Source organism: Mobula hypostoma, chromosome 21 (genome assembly GCF_963921235.1).
Source record: "Mobula hypostoma chromosome 21, sMobHyp1.1, whole genome shotgun sequence".
Lineage (NCBI taxonomy): Eukaryota > Metazoa > Chordata > Chondrichthyes > Myliobatiformes > Myliobatidae > Mobula > Mobula hypostoma.
The window spans coordinates 38,385,804-38,408,492 of NC_086117.1; the positions used below are offsets into that span (position 1 = coordinate 38,385,804).

General features: G+C 42.8%; 1 long non-coding RNA gene across 1 annotated transcript in view; it reads right to left on the reverse strand.

Moving 5' to 3' along the window:
* The window catches only part of LOC134359659 (uncharacterized), a 41,754-nt gene extending 21,482 nt beyond the window's left edge, over positions 1-20,272 (reverse strand). Inside the window, exon 1 of the long non-coding RNA XR_010021165.1 lies at positions 20,090-20,272. This is a non-coding gene — a long non-coding RNA (uncharacterized LOC134359659). The remainder of the gene's footprint in view (positions 1-20,089) is intronic.
* Between the last annotated feature and the right edge of the window lie 2,417 nt (positions 20,273-22,689).

Below are 22,689 nucleotides of genomic sequence, written 5' to 3' on the forward strand. Positions count from 1 at the left end.
ACCTCAGTCACACACTGCTCCTCACTGATTACCAACCAGAGAAACACCTATATATCCCAACTCACTGCTTTCTGTTGGTTAACTAATCCTCTATTCATGCTAATACAGCACGCCCAACTCTATGCATCCTTAACCCACCCCTCCATACTCCCCACCACAACTATTTCCTGTCAGCCACCATATGTACAGACACTCCTGTTGCTAGAGTCACTTTATGGACTATAATCAACTCAAGTCAAGTCAAATTAATTGTCATTTAACTGTACACATGCATACCATCAAATGAGACAACATTTCTCTGATACACGTAATACACAAATAACAAACAATAACTTAGAAAAGAAAGAATAAAATATACATATGAATTAAACATAAATAAACAAAGTGCATAAATTTAATATTGTAAGGTACCGAACAGTTTAACTAGCAACACTTTGGATGTTATGTGGCAGGAAGTTCAGAAGCCTAATGGCCTGAGGGGAAAAAACATTTCTCATCCTTACCACTCTTTTTTTATGATCGGAGTCTCCTGCCTGATGGTAAAGAGTCAAAGAGAATGCTGGATGGATAGGTGGGGTACTTGATGATACCAAGGGCACTGTGTATACAGTGCTCCTGATAAATGTCCCTCATGGATGGTAGAGAGACTCCTATATCCTCTCAGCTGTTGTCACAGTCCTTTGTTGGTACTTCCAGTCCAATGCTTAGTTGCTTCCATAACATATGGAGTTGCAGATTGTCAGGGTGCTCTCAATGGTGCTTCTGTAACATTCAGGTAAGGTGGTGTTAGGGGGATCCTCACTTGCCTGAATCTCCTCAGGAAGTGGAGGAACTGGCGTGCCTTCTTGTTCAGGGATCTGATATTGAGGGACCAGTTGAGGTTATTGGTGATGTGAACCAGGAATTTGGTTCACTTAACTGTCTTTCTGGAGGAACAAAAGATTTGCATAGGGGCTTAGTTCATCTGCACCTTCCTGAAGTTCACAAGATTTCCTTGGCCTTTTCCACGTTCAGAATAATACTTTATATTTTACTTTATACTTTATGTTGTTCTTCTTACACCAGTCCACCAACTGCTCCACTTCTTCATCATCATTCGTGATTAGGCCAACCACTATTATGCCTTCCACAAACTTGATGATGCAATTTATGCTGAATCCCACAACACAGTCATGCATCAGCAGTGTTCACACAAGCCTGGGGAGCCTCAGTGCTCAGTGTAATGTGACTAGAGACATTGTTGCCCACATGGGCAGACAGTGGCACTTCTGTTAAATAGTCCAGGATCCAGTTACAGAGGGAGGTGTTGAGACCCAGCAAGGACAGTTTCTCCACCAGTTTCTGGGGTGTGATGGTGTTAAACATTGAACAGCAGACCATGTTTTACTCGGGTCCTTCAGCCTACCAAGAGTTCGTGTCTGTGTGTGTCCCGTTCACCAGCGTCACTTCACATACTGGATGAACCGTCTACATTGCACACTGGCAACTGAAGCTGTTATTATGTATAGACATAATAACACATCTTCACCCTTTAAAGAAAACAAAGATGACAGTATGTCTTCATAAACCTACAAGACACAATAAGGCTTTACAACCAATATATTTGTTGTTCGTCCATCGTCATCGTCGATGAAGACCTCAACAACATTAATGATGATGATGGTGTCGAGACTAGCGCGTGATTTGGATTTAAGCGAGGGAGAGTTGCGCAGCGTCAGCCTCACTCTCTCTTCCCAATTCCCATCTGGATCCAGTGGCAAGACAAGAGTCGAGATGACTGGAGATGGGACCAGGTGCAGTGGATGACCAGGACGTCTTCTGTGTCTTGTCCTACTCTACACATTCCACGACGCTTGCAGAGACTGCCTTCTTGACCGTTGGACCTTCCATTGGTCTCGTCCGCTCAATCTACCGGAGTCTGTCTTCACATGCTGGGATAGACAACTCCCTATCTCACCGAGGGTTTGAGACCCATCGGCTACCCTCACCTGGTTTAGCCGGCTTGTTGAAGCCGTTGCCTGGGGTGTGGCCGCTGTCGCATGCAAACAGCTACGAGGAGCCACAGGTGAGAGCTGAGTGCCAGGTGGGGACCAAAGGTGGGCTAACCACCTTGAAAAGAATGCGACATGTTCCTCCACCAGAGGTGCTAACCCTCCCTGACACCACATTCAGACCTTACATTAACTTCAATTGCAATAAGCAAATATGGTCCCTTGTTCAACACTCACTACACGCTAGAGGAACTCAGCAGGTTGGGCAGCATCCGTGGAAATGATCAGTCAGCGTTTTGGCCAGGAACCCTTCGTCAGGACTGAAGAGGGAAGGGGCAGAGGCCCTATAAAGAAGGTGGGGGGAGGGTGGGAAGGAGAAGGCTGGAAGGTTCCAAGTGAAAAACCAGTAAGGGGAAAGATAAAGGGGTGGGGGAGGGGAAGCAGGGAGGTGATAGTCAGGAAAGGTGAAGAAGAAATGGAGAAAGCACAATGGATAGTAGAAGGAGGCGGAACCATGACAGAGGTAGTAGGCAGCTGGGGGAGGGGGCAGAGTGAAATTGGGATGGGGAAGGGAGGGGGAGGGAATTACCGGAAGTTGGAGAATTCAATGTTCATACGAAGGGGCTGGAGACTACCTAGACGGTATATGAGGTGTTGCTCCTCCAACCTGAGTTTAGCCTCATCTTGGCAGTAGAGGAGGCCATGTATGAACATATCTGAATGGGAATGTGAAGCAGAGTTGAAGTGGGTGGTAACCGGGAGATCCTGTCTATTGTGGCGGACGGAGCGGCGGTGGACGACAAAGCGGTCCCCCAATCTGCGTCGGGTTTCACCGATGTAGAGGAGGCCGCCCCGGGAGCACCGGATGCAATAGATGACCCCAACAGACTCACAAGTGAAGCGCTGCCTCACCTGGAAGGACTGTTTGGGTTCCTGAATGGTGGCAAGAAAGGAGGTGTAGGGACAGGTGTAGCACTTATGCTTACAGGGATAAGTGCCAGGTGGGAGATCCATGGGGAGGGACGTGTGGACCAGGAAGTCATGGAGGGAACGATCCCTATGGAAAGCAGAGAGGGGTGGAGAGGGAAAGATGTGCTTAGTATTGGGGTCCTGTTGAAGGTGGCGGAAGTTGCGAAGGATAATGTGCTGGATCCGGAGGCTGGTTGGGTGGTAGGTGAGGACAAAGGGAACTCTGTCCCTTTTGTGGTGCGGGAGGATGGGGTGAGTCCCTTGTTCACTCATCCATTCTCAATCCATCTCTGTGATGCCTTCATAATCCATTTTGGAGCACCATTTGTTTCCGCAGATGTCCTACTTTCACTTACTACATTATTACCAGTGTCTTTTTGAGAACTGATCAACATGTTCATTTCTTTCACGTCCTTATGCCAAGATCTTACCTGTTCGTTTCTGTTCTTGTTCTTGCTATGTGACCATAATTTGCAACACCTGCCTCAGGACTACATCCATGTGATCAGTGAGTCTTTGCACAAGTTCCAATTGAGTTTGTCTCAATTCATGGAGCTCCCTCTGTATCATAGATAGCAACTCCTCCTGTTGGTTTGTGCTGAACTGGTACTGTTGTTCTGACATTTGGATCTGTGTGGTCTCCACATCTTCCATTTTATTTTTCCTCTTCAACTTCAGAGATAGTCTTGGAGATACTTTTGATTTCCAGTCTTTAAGGGGAAGATGATGAGAGACAAATTTGAACCCCATCTGTGTGATGTGGAAGCAAGACAGGCAGCTTTTTCATCATGATCGCTCTGTTCAGCACTGACATGCTGACTGTCATGCTGGTGTAGCTGGTATGGATGTCTATAGAAGGTGGATTTCTTGTGCTTTTCTTGCATAACCTCTCTGGATCTCTCATGGATGCTACTATGAGTTTCTTGAGTTACATTAGGTAAGCATCTGAGCCCCTTAAAGATATCTGCGTACTCTTTATTGAGTGTTGCCTGGTCACCTTTGGTCTGTGAAGCCACTATGAAAAATTGTTCCACCAGTTGGAGCATTTTGCATGCAGTCAGCCCAAATATTGGCTGTCCTCACTTTTCAGCAATCTGTAGTTTGCCTTTAAGTGCTGTCCTTTGTGCTTGAAGGTCACTATACAGCCCCCTTTCACTGGAACATTATCTCCAGTATAACCTGTCACTTTCAACTTCACTGTGTACAAATTGCTCTTTACTGTGAGAGTCTTGTAATCATCCACGGATAATAGATTTACCTGGGCTCTGGTGTCAAGCTTGAATGGAATTATTGTCTCATTCACAGTCGCTGGAACAATCCACTCCACTTTACCAGCACTAGCAGTCTGTAGAGAATCTACAAAGGCTTACTTCACTTTCTCAGCAGCAGTGTGCACCTTTCTCTTGGTAGCACCATCTTTGCAACCACTTGTAAAATTCTTCTTCCTACAATTATTGCAGGATTTCCCATAAGCAGAACACATCTTTGGGATGTGCCTACTTAACACATTTGTTGCATTTGCTATTTCAGTCTACCCCTTTGCTAAGCTACACACATCAAAGTTGCTGGTGAACACAGCAGGCCAGGCAGCATCTCTAGTTACAGTCAACGTTTCAGGCCGGGACCCTTCGTCAGGACTAACTGAAGGAAGAGCTAGTAAGAGACTTGAAAGTGGGAGGGGGAGGGGGAGATCCAAAATGATAGGAGAAGACAGGAGGGGAAGGGATGGAGCCAAGAGCTGGACAGGCGATTGGCAAAAGGAATATGAGAGGGTCATGGGACAGGAGGCCCAGGGAGAAGGAAAAGGAGGAGGGGGGGAAATACCCAGAGGGTGGGCAAAGGGTATCCTCCAACCTGATGGCATGAACATTGACTTCTCTAACTTCCGCTGATGCCCCACCTTCCCCTCGAACCACATCCGTTATTTACTTATATACACACATTCTTTCTCTCTCTCTCCTTTTTCTCCCTCTGTCCCTCTGACTATACCCCTTGCCCATCCTCTGGGTTCCCCCCCCCCTTTTCCTTCTCCCTGGGCTTCCTGTCCCATGATCCTCTCATGTCCCTTTCGATTGATATTCAGTTACACTTTATATTAGACCTCATGCTGACCTCTGACACCATGTTAAGTTTGTTCTTTAACAAAGACAAACTTGTGCGACTAAAAACGAGAGAACTATTTTATTGACAGACTTACAGAATGGTTTCAGCTCAGCCACATTTTACTTGAGACATTCAGCCTGCCAAGAGCACGTGTCTGTGTGTGTCCCATTCACCAAAGTCACTTCCATTTCCTAGTGAACCACCCGCATTGCACACTGGGAACTGAAGTTCTTGCCATACGCGCCTTGTGTCTCTGGTACATAGAAGTGGTTGGATATTCTCTGAGAATGCTCCTGTTGTGCCTTAGTGATGGAGCAGGAAAGCACAGTTCTTGCTTCCCTGACAGAAGTTCTTCATCCCCGATCTAAAGGCAGCATCATGATCCCTCAGCCTGGCATGGACCTCTGCAGTAAGTCATGGCTTCTGCTTTGTCTCATCCAGATGTGTTTCATGATAGTAACAGCCTCAGTAAACTTCTCTATGTAACTTGGCACAGAATCCACATATTTCTTGACATTAACGTGATTGCCATAGGCAGCCTCCCTGAACATTCTCCAGTCAGTCTATCAGTCTATGTATATAATCTATCTTATGTCTTTATTTTTTTAATGTTTTTTAATGTGTTCTTTATGCTTAATGTGTTTTTTCATGCTGCATCGGATCCAGAGTGACTGTAATTTCATTCTCCTTTACACTTGTGTACTAGAAATAACATTAATATTTAAACAATCGAAACAAAAATCTTAAAACTCTGATGAACAGAGGGCAAAGATCAGGTTTGGACCTTATTACTTCAATTCATGCAAAGAGCAAAGATAGGAGGTTCACAGATTTACCTCATGTTCCCATCTTCAATGCTAATTCATCCACACATATAAAGGAGATATAACCATACATTACATATTAAATTCAATCTGTGTATGCTTATACATATGGTAAATGAAACAGCTCTTATTTGTCATTTTCTTTCACACTAAATGGCTATAATTTTCAATCTTGGGCATATCATAGAGTCACTGAGAGATACAGAATTAAAACAAGCCATTCAACCCACTGAGCCCACGCCAACCATCCATCATGCATTTACACTAATTCTACATTAATGCCATTTTTATTTCTTACTCTACAGACAGCAAGCAAGCTCAGGATTGAACCAACTTCTCTGATAATGTGAGGCAACAGCTTTACTAGCTCTTCCATGCTGTAGATGTATAGATTCAGTCCTTCTCCTCTGAATGCTCCATAAAAACTGGATTACCAAATTAGTTGTTGCTGCTGTCTACAGTTTTAACTTACTTCGTTTTACCTTGTCCCAACGTTTCTTTGCTTCTTCTTTTGACTGCGTTGTGATCAAACCTTATCTCCATACTAATTGATCCTCAGGTAAATTTGAACAGATGCATATTTGGCACCACAGTGTCATAACACTATTTCAGCAGTGGCAATGCAATTCTGGGCTCTACCTCTCAAAAGTCTGTCATCACTCATCATCTTCTTCCACCTCACTGTACCATATCTCCACTTTAAATATACCCAACGACTTGGTCTCCACAGCCTTCTGAGTTAATAAATTCCATGGACTCACCATAATCCAGCTAAAGAAATTCTTCTAAAGGAACTTTCCTCTATTCTGAGGCCATGCCCTCTGGTCCTAGACTCTTCCATTGTGAGAAACATCCGCTCCACAGCCCCTTTATATAGAGCTTTCACTATTTGATTGGTTTCAATGAGATTTCCCCCCTTTTCCCCGAAAACTCCAGTGGGTGCAGGCCCAAAGCCTTCAAACACTCCTCATATGATTCATTCTCATGAACATTCACTGGAATTTCTCCAATGCCTGCTCATCTTTTCTTAGATACAGAGCCCAAAACTGTTCACAATACTCCAAGTGCAGTCTAATACCTTATAAAACTTCACTATTACATCCTAGCTCTTAAATTGTGGACCTCTTGAAATGAATACTAACATTCCCAACCACTAACTCAACTTGCAAGAGAATTTGCAGAGAATCCTGTAAGCATACTAACAAGTCCCTTCGCACATCCGATTTCTGAATGTTCTGTCTGTTTAGAAAATCGTCTTTGCCGTTAATCCTTTCCCCAAAGTACATAACCACACTGGAGGAGGAAGTCAGAGGTCCATAAGCCAGTCCTCATCGAGGGATCAGATGTGGAGAAGGTCAGTAACTTTAAAATCCACAGCATTGTCATTTCAGAGGATCTGACCTGGGTCCAGCTGGCACAGCAGCACTTTTACTTTCTTGGAAGTTTGGGAAGATTCAGCATGTCATCTAAAACTTTGACAGACTTCTATAGATGCACAATGGAGACAATACTGACCAGGCCGTAACTCGGTCTGGTATGGAAACACCAATGCCCTTGAAAGAAAAAGCCTCCAAAAAATCATGGACACAACCTAGTCCATCACAGGTAAAGCCCTTACCACCATTGAGCATATCTATAGGGGGCGCTGTTGCAAAAAAGTAGCATCCATCATCAAGAACCCTCACCATTCAGGCTATTCTGTCTTCTCTCTGCTGCTAAGGAAGTGCAGGAGCCGTATGTCCCACACAACCACTTTCAGGAACGGTTTACTGTATTAACCCTCAGTCATCAGACTCGTGAACCAGACTGGAAAACCTCATTCCCCCCAACACTGAGATGCTTCCATAACCTATGGGCTCACTTTCAATACTCTACAACTCAAGTTCTCAATATTTATTATTTATATACTTATTTATTATTATTTTGATTTTTATTTATTTTTCAACAATTTGTTGTCTTTTGCACATTGGTTGTTTATATTTGCTTGTGTGCAATTTTTCATTAATTCTATTGTGTTTCTTTGTATTTACTGTGAATTCCTAAAAAAAATTAACTTCAGGGTAGTATATTGTGATCTATATGTACTTTGATAATAAGATTTACTTTGAACTTTAAACTTCCCTGCACTACATTCCAACTGCCACTTTGCTCATTCTCTTAATCTGCCTAAACTCTTTTGCAGACTCCCTGCTTCCTCAACACTACCTGCCCCTCCACCTATCTTTGTATTGTATTCAAGCCTGGCCACAGAGCCATCAATTCCATCATCCAAGTCACTGACATATAATGTGAAAAGAATTAGTACCAACATTGACCCCTGCAGAACACCACTAGTCACCAGCAGCCAACCAGAAAAGTTTCCCTTTATTTTCACAATTTGCCTTCCGCCAGTCAGTCAATCTTGTAACTATGCTAGGATTTTTCCTGTAATACTTTAGGCTCGTATCTTGTTTTGCAGCCTTGTGTGGCGCCTTGTCACCTTGTCAGGCTAACTGGCCTATAACTTCCAGTCTTTTTCCTCCCTCCCTTCTTAATGAGTGGAGTGATATTTGCCACTTTGCAGTCTTCTGGAACCTTTTCAGAAACTCATGATCCTTAATGATCATGACTAATGCCTCTCCAGGTACATCTTTCAGAAACCTGGGGTTTAGTCCATCTTGTACAGGTGATCTTTCAGCTTCCTAAGCACCTTTTCAATAGGTACATTTAATGTCAGAAAAATGTAGACAATATACATCCTGGAATTCTTCCTTTTGCAAACATCCACAAAAACAGAGGAGTGCCCCAAAGAATGAATGACAGTTAAATGTTAGAATGCCAAAGCCCCCCCCAACTCCTCCCTCCCAAGCATAAGCAGCAGCAAAGCAATGACATCCCTTTTCCCACCAGCAAAAGAGCAATGGCACCCGTGCCCCCCCCACCCCCCGCCACCAAGCACTCAAACGTGCAGCAAAGCATAATAAAGACATGGACTTGCAAGTACTCCAAAGACTACTCATTCATTCGGTAATTTGACATAGCTTTTCCTTTAAATATGGAAGCACCACTCACTTCTGCCCCTGATAGACTTGAATTTCTGGTATACTGTTGGTGCCTTCTGCAGTGAAGACTGATCTAAAATAGTTAATTAGTTAGTCTGCTCTTTCTTTGTCCTCCATTACTACCACTCCAGCATCATTTTTCCTGCAGTCTGATATCCACACTCATCTCTCTTTTACACATTATACATCCAATTAATCTTCTGGTATCCTCTTTTATATTATTGGTGTGCTTACCTTCATATTTCATCTTTTCTCTCAATGCTTTATTAGTTGTCTTGTTGTTTAGTTGTTCAGGTTTTTAAAAGGGCAAACATGAGAAAATCTGCAGATGCTGGAAATCTAATGCAACACACACAAAATGCTGGAGGAACTCAGCAGGTCAGACGGCATCTATGGAAAGGTGCAAAGAGTCGACACTTCACACTGAGACCAAAGTGTTGACTGTTTAATCGGTTCCATAGATGCTGCCTGACCTGCTGAGTTCCTCTAGCATTTTCTGTATGTTGCCCCAGTTCTCTAAAGTATCACAATCATCTAACTTCCCATTATTTTTTGTGATATGATATGCCCTCTCTTTTGCTTTTATGCTGTCTTTGACTTCCCTTGTTAGCCACTGTTATCTCATTCTTCTTTCGAAATACTTCTTTGGGATGTATCTCTCCTGTGCCTTCCAAAAAACTCCAGCGTCTGTTCTACCATCATCTCTCTGGTGCCCCCTTACAATCAACTTTGGCTAGCTTCTCTCTCATGCCTGTGAAATTCCCTTCACTGTAATACTGACACATTGTATTTTAGCTTCTCCCACTGAAACTGCGGAGCGTATTCTATCATATTATAAGACTGTAAGACATTGAACAGAATTAGAATATCTGACCCATAGAGTCTGCTCTGCCATTCAATCATGGCTGATCCTTTTTTCCCCTCCTCAGCCCCACTCCCTCGCCTTCTCCCAGTAACCATTGATGCCAGATCCAATCAACAATCTATCAGCCTCTGTCTTAAATACACTCATCAACATGGCCTCCATAGCTGCCTGTGGTAATAAATTCCACAAACTTACCACCCTCTGGCTAAAGAAATTTCTCCGCAAATCTGTTAAATAGATGTCCCTCCATCCTGAGACTATCCTTTCTTCTCTTAGACTCCCCTACCAAGGGAAACATCCTTTCCACATCCACTCTGTCTAGGCCTTTCAACATTTGAAAGGTTTCAATGAGATCCCTCCTCATCCTTCTGAATTCTATTGAGTACAGACCCAGAGCCATCAAAAGTTCCTTGTATGATAACCGTTTCATTCCTGGAATCATCCTTGTGAATCTTGTCTAAACCCTCTCCAATGCCAGTCATTCTTTCTTAGATGAGGAGGCCAAAACTGTTCACACTACTCAAGGTGAGTCCTCACCAGTGCCTTATGAAGCTTCAGCTTCACATCCCTAATCTTGTATTCAAAACTTCTGGAAATGAATGCTAACTTTGCATTTGCCTTCCTCACCACTGACTCTACCTGTAAGTTGACCTTTAGGGAGTTCTGCACAAGGACTCCCAAGTCCCTTTGCACCTCAGATTTTTGAATTTTCTCCCCATTTAGAAAATAGCTACCAAAGTGCATGACCATGCATTTTCCAACATTATATCTCATTTGCCACTTTTTTGCCCATTCTCCTAATCTGTCTAAATCAATCTGCAACCTACCAGTTTCCTCAACACTACCTGCCCCTCAACCAATCCTCAGATCATCTGCAAACTTGACAACAAAGCCATCTATTCCATCATCTAAATGATTGAGATACAGCATAAAAAGAAGCAGTCGCAACACCAACTTCTGTGGAATACCACTAGTCACTGGCAGCCAACCAGAAACTTGCTGCCTCCTACTAATCAGCCAATGCGCTAACCATGCTAGTAATTTTATTGTAATGCTATAGGCTCTTAACTAGGTAAGCAGCCAGATGTGTGGCAACTTGTCAAAGACCTTCTGAAACTCCAAATATACAACACCCACTGCATCCCCTTTATCTATTCTACATGTAATCTCCTCAAAGAACTCCAACAGGTTCAACAGGCAAGATTTTCCCTTAAGGAAACTATACTGACTTTGTCCTATCTCATCCTGTTTCACCAAGTACTCCATAAAGTCACTCTTTACAATTGCCCCAACATTTTCCCAACCATTGAGGTCAGGCAGAATTTCCTTTCTGCTGCCTTCCTCCTTTCTTAAAGAGTGGAGTGACATTTGCAATTTTCTGGTCCTCTGACACCATCCCAGAGTCCAATAACTTTTGAAAGATCATTGCTAATGCCTCAACAATCTTTCCCACTTCCCCTTTCAGAACACTAAGGTGCAGTTCATCTGGTCCAGGTGACTTATGTACCCTTAGGTCCTTTAGCTCTTTGAGCCCCTTCTCCCTTGTAATAGTAATTCATTCAGTTCTCTTTCCTCACATCCTCCAACATCTGGCACCCTTCCACAGTGAGACTGATGCAAAATACTCATTTAGTTCATTTTCCATCTCATTGGCCCCTATTATTATTTCTCTGGCCTAAGTTTCTAACAGTCCTATATCCACTCTTATCTCTCTTTTATTTTTTTACATACTTGAAAAAGCTTTTACTATCTACTTTGATATTGTTTGCAAGCTTGCTTTTATACTTCATCTTCTCCCTTCTAATCATTCTTTTAGTTGCCTTCTGTAGGGTTTTAAAAGCTTCCCAATCCATCGTCTTGCCACTAATTTTGTTACGTTGTATGCCCTCTCTTTTGCTTTTACATTAACTTTGAGTTCCCTTGTCAGCCACGAATCTACTATTTTGCCATTTGAGTATTTCTTCAGTTTTGGAATACATCTATCCTGTATGTTCCTCATTTTTCTCTTCAGAAGCTGTCCTGGAGTCTGATGGTTCTGGCTTTTATGCTGTGGTACCGTTTCTCAGATGGTAGCAGCTGGAACAGTTTGTGTTTGGGGTGACTCGGGTCTCCAATGATCTTTTGGGCCCTTTTTACACACCCGTCTTTGTAAATGTCCTGAATAGTGGAAAGTGCACATCTACAGATGCACTGGGCTGTCCACACCACTCTCTGCAGAGTCCTGTGATTGAGGGAAGTACAGTTTCCATCCCAGGCAGTGATACAGCCAATCAGGATGCTCTCCGTTGTGCCCCTATAGAAAGTTCTGAGAATTTGGGGGCCCATACCAAACTTGTTCAACCATCTGAAGTGAAAAAGGCGCTGCTGTGCCTTTTTCACCACACAGACCACGTGAGATCCTTGTCAAACTTTACTTTCTCCCTATCAAATTCCGAGTTGAACCCAATCATATTGTGATCACTGCCTGCTAAGGTTTCTTTGACCTTAAGCACCTTAATCACCTCTGGTTCATTACATAAAACCCAATCCAGCAGAGCTGATCCCCTGGTATGCTCAATGACAAACTGCTCGAAAAAGCCATCTCACAGGCGTTCAATTAACTCACTCTCTTGCGATCCATTTCTAACCCAATTTTCCCAATCGACTTCATGTTGAAATTTCCAATGACTATCATAACATTGCCCTTTTGACTTGCCTTTCCTTTTTCCCGCTGTAAGCTGTGGTCCACATCCCAGCTGCTGTTGGGATGCCTGTATATAACTGCCATCAGGGTCCCTTTACCCTTGCAGTCTGTTAACTCAACTCACAAGGATTCAACATCTTCCGATCTTTCTATGTCACATCTTCCTACTGATTTAATGCCATTGTTTACCAGCAGAGCCACACCACCTGCTCTGCCTACCTTCCTATCCCTCTGATACAATGTGCAACCTTGGACATTCAGCTTCCAACTACAACCAACCTTCAGCCATGATTCAGTGATTGCCACAACATCATACCTGATCATCTGTAATAGTGCAACAAGATTGTCCACCTTATTTCTTATACTCCGTGCATTGAGATATAACATTGAGTGCTGCATTTGCTACCTTTTTTGATTCTGCATCCTTAATGCACTGATACTCACCCTGCTGGCTGCAAAAATGTCCTAACAACTACCTGCCCTTCCTATCAGTATGACTGCATGCTATCTTTGCTTTTTTTACCTTCCATCCTATCCTGAGTCCCTTCACTCTGGTTCCCACCCCCTTGCCAAATTAGTTTAAAGCCTCCCCAACAGCTCCAACAAAGCTGCCCACAAAAATATTGCTTCAACTCAGATTCATCTGCAACCCATCACTTTTGAACAGGTCATACCTCCCCCAGAAGAAATCCCAATGATCCAAGAACCTGAAGCCCTGCCCCCTGCACCAGCCTCCCAGCCACACATTAGTCTGCCAAATCATCCTGTTTCTACCCTCACTGGTGCGTGGCACAGGCAGCAATCCAGAAATTACTACCCTGGAGGTCTTACTTCTCAGCTTTCTACCTAGCTCTCTAAATTCTCTTTTCAGGACCTCTCTGCTTTTCCTTCCTATGTCATTGGTCCCAACGCGTACCAAGACATCTGGCTGCTCTCCCTCCCTCTCCAAAATGTTGTGGATGCAGTCCAAGAGGTCCCTGACCCTGGCATCTGAGAGGCAACATATTATTTGGATATCCTATTCATGTCCACAGAATCTCCTGTAAGTTCCTGTGACTATTCAGTCTCCTATCACTATGGCTCCGCACTTCTCCCTCTTTCTCTTCTGTACCACGGACCTGTGCAGTGCCAGTAACCTGGTCTCTATGGCATTCCCCTGGATGGTCATCCCCCACAACACCAAGAAGGGTATACTTATTATTGAGGGGAATGGCCACAGGGGTGTTCTGCGCTTACTGCATATTCACATTTCCATTTCTCCTGTCATATTATGAGCATTTTCTCCTAAGGGTTCCTTTACCTTAAGCTCCGTAATCAAGTCTGCTTCATTATACAACATCCAATCCTGAATTAACCTTTCTCTAGTGGACTCAAACACAAGCTGCTCTAAAAAGCCATCTTGTAGTTATTCTACAAATTCTCTCTCGGGATCTCGCACCAACCTGATTTCCCAAGCTACTTGTATTTTGAAGTTCCCTATGACTATTGCAGCCTATCATTCTACCTTTCCTCTAGAACCTTCAACAGAGGAAGTTCTATCCATTCCAAGAGCCAACCAAATCTCTTTCATAGAATCACAAGAGACTGTGGATGCTGGAATGTGGAGCAACAGACAACAGAGTGGATGAAATTTTAAGATGCTGCCTAGCTCAATGAGTTCTTCCTGCACTTTATGTGTTCCTCAAGGAATCTTTCATATATTGACACAATTCTGCCTCTGTATAGGATTGTGACCACTCATTCTGATGTTAATACAATGGACAAACTGCATCTAGTCACAACCTTGGCTTCATGATTGTTTTCATTTTCTGTAGTCTTTTGATCATTCTTTTATGGTCGTTAAACAGTGCATTAAACTGAGATTCCATCTGACATCAAATGTAAAACTACCCCTGCCATAACATTTAGGAGAGAGAAATATTTCTTCTTACTGGCCAGGCCAATATCTATCCTTCCACTAATTTCACTGGTCAGTTATTTCACTGTTATTTATAGGTGCTGACTGTGCACAGATCGGATGCTTGACTTTGTACATTACAGCAGTAAATACATTCTAAAGTATTTATCAGCTGAAGAGCACTTTAGAACATGCTGTCATGATAAATGCTAAATAAATGCAAACTCATTTCTGTTGTATGCAGTTGAAACATTACACCTACAACTTCCCTTTCAATCTCCCTTATTTCCAGAAATTCACAAATGGTTAGAAAGTAAAATAAAATAAATGGAATACTTAAGTAAATATTTTGCAGGTTTTTATATTATACAGAACCTAAATATATCTACTACTTTGCAATAATAATTTGCCAGTAATTTTATAGTGAGTCTCGTCATTGTGGAGTGTGCTAATGCATTCTAGACTTTGGCAATGGCATACTGCAGCAGAGAAATACAGAATGTACTGGAGGTGAACGAAGATGCTTTTAACTTTTTATGGCCCATGGTGTCATCTTGATCCCAAAGATAATCCATGATGTACTGAGGTGAGGAAATGGACACACTTCATATCTGACCCCTCATTTATTTTCCTCTCTCAGCTGGAACAATTAGCATGAAATTAGCCCATTCATTGGAATCAGGTCCTTGACTTTAGATTACAAGGTGAGTGAAAGTTTGTTCTTTATATTAATTAGTATTAAAGATCTTATTGTTCTATCTAGGTTCAAAGTGACTTCTCGTTATTACTTGTTTAATTAATGGATTTTAACTAATATAACTAAATGCCCAAATGGACACATTATTTTAGTCATGTATGGCCCACTTATTGCGTGTGGAGCATTCCCATGTGATTGGATTTCCTGAATCACTGTAAATCTTAGACTATGTTGTGTATTACATTGGGGGAGTTATCTCAGTCTCTGATGCAAGAGGACCAAGTCAATGCATCCTCTAATGCAAGGGGAAAAAGCCATTGCATTCTCTGATCAGATTCAGAATCAGGTTGAATTTCAGTGGCACATGTTGTAAAGTTTGTTGCGATGAAGCAGCAGTGCAATGCAATACATAAAAAAACATGAATTACATAATATATATATATAAAATTATTCACCCTCCTTGGAAGTTTTCATGTTTCTTGTTTTACAACATTGAATCTCAGTGGATTAATTTGGCTTTTTTGACACTGATCAACAGAAAAAGATTATTTCGTGTCAAAGTGAAAACAAATCTCTGCAAAGTAATCCAAATTTAATACAATTATAAAACACAAAATAGTTGATCGCATAAGTATTCACCCCCTTCAAGTCAGTATTTACCTGACTTTGGCAGCTATTACAACCTTGGATAGTTCTATATCAGCTTTGTACATCTAGACACTGCAATTTTTCTCCATTCTTCTTTACAAAACTGCTCAATCTCTGTCAGATTTCATGAAGATCAGGAGTGAACAGCCCTTTACAATCCCAGACACAAATTCTCAGTTGGATTGAGGTCTGGTCTCTGACTTGGCCTCTCCAGGACATTAACTTTGTTGTTTAAAGCTATTCCTGTGGTAGCTTAGGCTTTGTGCTTGAGGTCATTGACTTGCTGGAAAACAAATCTTCTCCCAAGTCGCAGTTATCTTGCAGACTGCATTAGGTTTTCTCCCAGGATTTCCCTGTACTTTGTTATATTCTTTTTACCCTCTACCTTCACAAGCTTTCCAAGGCCTGCTGCAGTGAAGCATCCTAACAGCATGATGAGCCCACCACCGTACTTCATGGTAGGGATGGTGTGTTTTTGATGATGTGCAGTTTTTGGCTTACGCCAAACATGGTATTTAGTCTGATGGCCAAAAAGCTCAATTTTGATTTCATCAGGCCATAGAACCTTCTTCCAGCTGACTTCAGAGCCTCCCACATACCTTCTGGGAAACTCTAGCCAAGATTTCATGTGAGTTTTTTTCAACAGTGATTTTCTCTTTGCCACTCTCCCATAAAGCTGCAACTGGTGAAGCACCTGGGCAACAGTTGTTGTATGCGCAGTCTCTCCCATCTCAGCCACTGAAGCTTGTTACTCCTCCAAAGTTGTCATAGGTCCTTTGGTGTCCTCCCTCACCAGTCCCCTTCTTGCACTTAGTCATGTAGCAAAAATTTAGATTTTAGAGCTAAGACTTTCTTTTCGAAGCTCTTTTAATATCAGTGATGTCAGTATGGTAGAACAGATATTAGAGCCATTGCCTCAGCGTCAGAGATCGGCTGTCATTCTGACCTTAGATTCTGTTGGTATGGAGTTTGCAAATTCTCCGTGTGACTGAGTGGCTTTCTGTTTACATCCTAAAGATGAGCAGTTGGCAAGTTAAGGGGACACTTCAAATTTCCCCTAGTATGTAGGTGAGTAGCAGAATCCGGGGTATTTGAAAAGAAAGAGCCGCTACGTGCCGAATTGCATCAAGCATGTCACCGTCATTAAACCCATCACCATTCGGGCTAATCAGAAACCATGGCTTACAGCAGAGTTCCTGGTATTGCTGAAAGAATGAAATGCTGCCTTCTGTCAAATATTTCAGGTGGCCTCCAGGTAAAGCAGAACATCTCATTCCATTATGATATGCAAAAGAATCTGCACCTATTTCCAGCATATTGAAAGGTACCCTCAATATGGGAAGAGCCTTTTGTGGCAGGTCTTGATTGAAATAGGGAATTCATCACTGCATTGTGTGGTGCATTTCAAGTGGATAGCAGAAGGAAGCTGGAAGAAAATGAAAGGACCAGTGGTTGATGTTGATTGGGAGTAATTTAGAATATACACTCTGTGGCTACTTATTAGGTGCAGGAGTGGTACCGGGTGTGGTCTTCTGCTGCTGTAGCCAATACACTTCAAAGTTCAATATGTTCTGCATTCAGATATGCCCTTCTGCCCACCACTGTTATAACACGTGGTTACTTGAGTTACTTTCACCTTCCTGACAGCTTGAACCAGTCTGGCGGTTCTCCTCTCATCTCTCTCATTATCAAGGCATTATCGCCCACAGAACTGCTGTCACTGGATGTTGTTTTGTTTTTGCACCATTCTCTGTAAATTCTAGAGACTGTTGTGCGTGAATATGCCAGGGGATCAGCAGTTTTTGAGATACGCAAACCACTCTGTCTGGCACCAACAATCATTCCACCGTCAAGTCACTTAGACCACATTTCTCCCTCACTCTGATGTTTGAACAACAACAGAACCTCTGATTCTTGTATACATTGAGTTGCTGCCACATGAGTGGCTGATTAGGTATTTGCATTAATGAACAAATGTACCGTACGGGTGTACCTAATAAAGTGGCCAATGAGTGTAAGTTATAAAACTAAATAATTTGCTCAAAAGGCAAACAAAAAGGTTCATAGATCATTCCAAAAGCTGATGGTGGAGAGGAAGAAGGTGTTTTTAAAACATTGAATGTTGTCTTCAGGCTTCTTTATATCCTCATCAATGGCAGTACTGAGAAGAGAGCATGGCCCAGATGGTGAGGATCCTTAAAGATAAATGCCATCTTCCTCAGGCATGGCCTTTTGAAGAAATCCTTGATCCTGGGGAAGGTTGTGACTGTGCTGGAGGTGGCTGAGTCTACAACACTCTGCAGATCCTGCTATCCCGTGCATTGGAGCTTCCACACCAGGTGGCGATAGAACCAGTCAGAATGCTTTCCACTGCACTTCTGTGGGAATTTGCAGGACTCTTTGATGACATACTAAATCTCCTCAAATTCCTAACAAAGTAGAGCCATTGATGTGCCTTCTTCATGATTGAATCAATATGTTTGGCCCAGGATACACTCTCTGAGATATTGAGACCCAGGAACTTGAAAGTGCTCACCTTTCCACTGCTATCCTCAATGAGGACGGTTGAGTTTTCTCCTAACTTCCCCTTCCTAAAGTTTATTGACAACTCCTTGGCCTTGCTAATTGATTGTAAGGTTTTTGTGGCAATATAAGTCAACCAGCTCCTGTATGCCACCTCATCGCCATCTAAGTTTATGCCAATAACAGTGGTGTCACCTGTAAATCTATAGATGACAATTGGACTGTGAATATCTGTACAGTTATGAGTGCAGCGCACACATTCTTGGGGTATCTGCATTGACTGTCAATGTGGAGGAGACTTTATCACCCAACCACATTGATTGATGTCTCCTGGTAAGGAAGTTAAGAATCCAGTTGCAAAGGGAGGTTCAGAGGCTCAGCTTTTGAAACTTATTGGTAATGTCACCTGATGTATGTTAATTTGTTTTATGAGTTTTTATGAAGAGCATTAACTAATGTAAATTGGCAAAATTCAACAACAGACACTGGAGTTTCAATAGGTTGCTATAGGTACATTTAACATTAGAGAAATGTATACAATATACATCCTGAAATTCTCTTTCTTCGCAAACATCCACAAAACAGAGGAGTGCCCAAAAGGATGAATGACAGTTAAAGCGTTAGAACCCCAAAGCCCCCCAGCTCACCCTCCCACGCACAAGCAGCAGCAAAGCAACAACCCCCTCCCCACTAGCAAAAAAAATCAGCACCCTCCGTCGAGCACTCAAGCATGCAGCAAATCATCAATAAAGACACAGACTTGCAGTACCCCAAAAATTACTCGTTCACTCAGTCATTTGAAAAAAACATAGGCTTTCTCTCTCCCTAATTAGGGAAAAGCAGCAGAGTTCCGGGTCTTGCTAAAAGAACAAAATGCTGCCTTCAGGTCAGGTGATAAGGTAGCTTTCAGGTCAGGAAGAGCTATAGCCAGTTCTGTAATAAGGGACACATGGTGCATGTGGCAGGGCATTTAGACAACCATGCAATTCAATAACAGTGATGCCTCTCTTCCTGACAGGCTAAATATCTCCTATGCACATTTTGATGCTCTGAATGATGTGCAGGTTAAAAAAGCTTCCTTCCTACTGGAAGCAGGCACTCTGTCTAGCCACAGAGCTGTGAAGAAGATCCTATCCAGGGTCAACCCACGCAAAGCTGCAGGACCTCACAATATATCTGGCCATGTTGTCTGAGACTGTGCAGCCCAGCCAGAGGATGTTCTCATTAATATCTTCAACATCTCCCAAGATCAGACCGCCATCTCCGCAGACTTCAAGGCTAGCACCATCATCCCAATGCTCAAGATGCTGTCTATATTCTACCTCATTGACTGTCATCCCATGGCACTGACCACAGTAAAAATAAAGTGCTTCAAGCGACTGATCAGGAACTGCATTAAATACAGCTTTCCCGGCACCATTAGACCCCTTACCAGTTCGCATATCGTCCAAATCAGTCCACCGACAATGCCATAGCCTTCACCTTTTACACAGTCCGGTCCCACGTGAATGCTATTCATTGACTTCATTTCTCCTTTCAATACAATCAAACCCCAGAAGCTGGTGGGAAGACTGTCCATGTTGGGTCTCAACATCTCCTCTGTAACTGGATCTTGAACTTTTTGACTGCAAGACTGCAGACGGTCTGGATTGACAACAACTTCACTGTCTCTATAACGCTCAGCACCAGCGCTCCCCAAGGTCTCAGCATGGACAAGAATAAAAGGAGGGTTGTGGATTTCAAAAAAGTGCAGGCTGTCCATTCCCCTCTGCCCATCAACAGTTTCTTTGTGGAGATAATCAAGAGCACCAAATTTCTTGGTGTGCACAATTACTTTGACACTCTCACCTGGTTCCACAACACCGCTCCTTTAGCCAAGAAAGCATGCAGCACTTCCAATTCCTGAGGAGACTGGGGCATATGAGGCTCCCCCCTTCCAATCTCATCACATTCTACCGGAGCACCATCGAGAGAGTCCTGACCAGCTGCATCATCATGTGGAATGGAAATTGCAATGCATCAGAATGCAAGATTCTGCAATGAAGAGTGAGAACGTCTAAATATTATCAGGGTCTCTCCCCTCCCATTCAGAATAGATATCAGAAGCCTTGCATACGTGATGCCTTCAGCATTGTCAATGTCAACTCCCATCCCTCCCATAATCTCTCTGACCCAAACAGGAGAAAATCTGCAGATGCTGGAAACCCAAAGCAACGCACATAAAATGCTGGAGGAACTCAGCAGGTCAGGCAGCATCTATGGAAAAGAGTGAGTAGTTAATGTTTCAGACTGAGACCCTTCTCCAGGGCATACTGCTGTCAGGCAGAAGGTACCACAGCATAAGAAGCAAAACTGTCAGGCTGGGTCAGAGCATCTTCAGATAGGTGCACCCTGTTTGAATGCCCTGTCAGCCAAACCACCCACCCCGCTCTCCAACTCACAGACAATCTCTCATCCTGCACTGGTCACTTTTCAGTTTTATTATAATAGTGCCAGTAAAACATTATTCTATCTTACATAAACATGCACCTCGCACTTTATGCCAACCTGTCAATCTTTAAACCTTGCCACTGAGGGACTTGGGTTAATTTTATTTGCTCTGTGCACTCGATTATAACTATACGTTTGCTGTTTGTGACTCTATGTACAGTGTTTCTGCTCCTTGAGTGGTGGGGTGGAGATGCATCTCTACCAAAAGAGGTGTAAGGAGCTCCTTCCCTCCACTAGCCTGCAGGTCACCCTTGGGCAAGGGGTAGCAGCTGTTTAGCCGCCTGATCAGGGTCACCTGAAGCCATGGGAGCAGGTGGTGGATGGCCGCATGAGCAGGTGGTGAACATCACAAGTCTTGGTTACGTGACCACTGACACCACACAGACAATCTCAGGAGAGAATTAATAATGGTTTGGGTCGCGCCTCTCATTGAGACACTGCCCAGAAGAAGACAATGGCAAACCATTTCTGTAGAATTTGCCTAGAACAATTATGGTCGTGGACCATGGTTGCCACGTCAAATGACACGATGCATAATGATGATGATTCGCAACTTGACCCCAGAGAAACAATGTTTCATTTATTTGTGTACGTGCGTGGTTGAATGACAATGGCCTTGAACTTGAAATTGAAAGTGAAGAAAATGAAGACATAGGATTAATATAGAATTGGTATAAATTGTGCACTCAATGGGCTGAAGGACCTGATTCTATGCTGTATTTCCCTATGACTCTATTATAATCATTTGGTCAAATTGTTGTGATTTAACCTCAGCAGTTTTCCTTTCATTGACACCAGTTGATTTACCAAATTGGACCATCTAAGGTAACACTCCTTTTAACAAGCATACCTATGGTGGATTGCCGCTATGTCAGACAGTCTCGTTTCATTTCAATGTGTTTTACCATGTCTACATCTGTAAAGAAAGCTATAGCATGACATTTGTTGGTGCTCTCACTTTCCAAAGAATGATACAATAGCAGAGATAACACTTCAGTATGTGAATAACATGATCTACTCAGGGTCTCTTGTTGCATCATAATCTTAGGAAGTTCTTCCATCACATACTATGGGTTAAAAAGAAGACAATTGGAATGGCTAGGAACCATTGTTATCTGTTAGCCAACAAATAACAAAGGAAAAGCAATGTAGGAATGATCATGGGAAGCTGCTTAATCAGTGTTTGATAGATGCAGAACTCTTCCATGAGCGTAACATCATGTATACATATGACAAAGCAAGGACAATAGAGCAGTGGGGTGACTGATAGGAAAAGGAAGGAGGTCCTGAAAGACTACAGGGAGTTATGAATGAAGTTGAGAAGCAGGACCTCACAGGTAGTAATCTTGGGATTACTGCCTGTGCCAAACGATAGTGAGTATATGAATAGAATGATGTGGAGGATAAATGTGTGGCTGAGGGACTGGAGCAGGGGCAGGGATTCAGAGTTCTGAAACATTGGGACCTTTTTGGGGGCAGGTGTGATCTGTACAAAAAGGAGGGGTTGCACTTGAATTCCAGGGGGACCAGTATCCTGGTGGGGAGGTTTGCTAAGGCTGTCAGGGAGAGTTTAACCCAGGAAACCTGTTCATATTCTATAGCTTCACAATATGGTCTGGGTCAACTTTGACCTGGCCCAAGAGTCCCCTCATGACAAGTGCCTATACCAATTTTGAATGACAGATCTATTTAGAATGTATAAGTATCCTATCTGACATTAATAAATGGGTGATTAATCCTTAATTAATGTTTCAGAGATCTATAATCTGTTTCAATAGGTACTGGTCAAATTTGACCCAGAACAGCCTCAATGTACAAAAATTTGTAGCACCTGTACAAAAGTATAAAATTTTTAAATATTTTCATTTTTGCGCATTCTGGGTCATTTTAGAGAAAATCATCAAATTTTGGCTAAAAAAGTGGTACTTAGGGTGTGTTTACTCCTGTCAAATGTCGAA